Source organism: Galeopterus variegatus, unplaced genomic scaffold, assembly GCF_000696425.1.
Source record: "Galeopterus variegatus unplaced genomic scaffold, G_variegatus-3.0.2 Scaffold18999, whole genome shotgun sequence".
NCBI lineage: Eukaryota > Metazoa > Chordata > Mammalia > Dermoptera > Cynocephalidae > Galeopterus > Galeopterus variegatus.
In genome coordinates, this window is record NW_007745110.1 from 4,419 (window position 1) to 5,265 (window position 847).

The 847-nt window shown below is 58.9% G+C and overlaps 1 pseudogene; it reads left to right on the top strand.

Moving 5' to 3' along the window:
• The first annotated feature begins 107 nt into the window (after window positions 1–107).
• On the top strand, window positions 108–844 carry LOC103583008 (annotated as a pseudogene).
• Window positions 845–847: the final 3 nt, after the last annotated feature.

The following is an 847-nucleotide window of genomic DNA, read 5'->3' on the forward strand; positions in this document are numbered from 1 at the left end:
GGAGGTCAGTCTCACTGAAGAACATAGAGGTAGACCTAGAGCAGTTTCGCGGCTTCTTTTCGAATCTCTACCCGGTCAGCCTGCCCGCCTCCTCTCCAGCCTCCACCATGTCCATCAGGCTGACCCAGAAGTCCTACAAGGTGTCCACCTCTGGTCCCTGAGCCGTCGGCAGCCGTTCCTACAGGTGCGCACCCCATGCCCGCATCAGCGCCTCGAGCTTTTCCTGGGTGGGCAGTAGCAGAAGTTTCCAGGGTGGTCTCGGCACTGGCAAGGGCGTGGGCCTGGTCCTGGGTAGGGGCTACACTGGGACCGGTGGTGTAGGAGTCGTTGCAGCTGTCACAGTGCACCACAGCCTGCTGAGCCCCCTTAAGCTGGAGGTGGACCCCAACATCCAGGCTGTGTGCACCCAGGAGAAGGGGCAAATCAAGACCCTCAACAAGAAGTGTGCCTCCTTCATCAGCAAGTGCTGTTCGTGGAGCAGCAGAACAAGATGCTGGAGACCAGGTGCAGCAGCAGCAGCAGACGCTCGGAGCAGCACTGGCAGGCGGTTCAGAGCTCCACCGAGACCCTCTTCGGTGGCGGCTGGACTCACTGGGCCAGGAGAAACTGCAGCTGGAGGCGGAGGTCGGCGACAGGCAGGACTTCAAGAATAAGTACGAGGATGAGATCAACAAGCGTACAGAGATGGAGAATGAATTTGTCCCCAAGAAGGGTGCGGATGAAGCTGACATTGAACAAGGTAGAGCTGGAGTCACCTGCGAGGATCGACTGGTGAGATCAGCTTCGCCAGGCACTGTATGAAGAGGAGACCCCAGAGCTGCAGTCCCAGATCTCGGACACGTCTGTG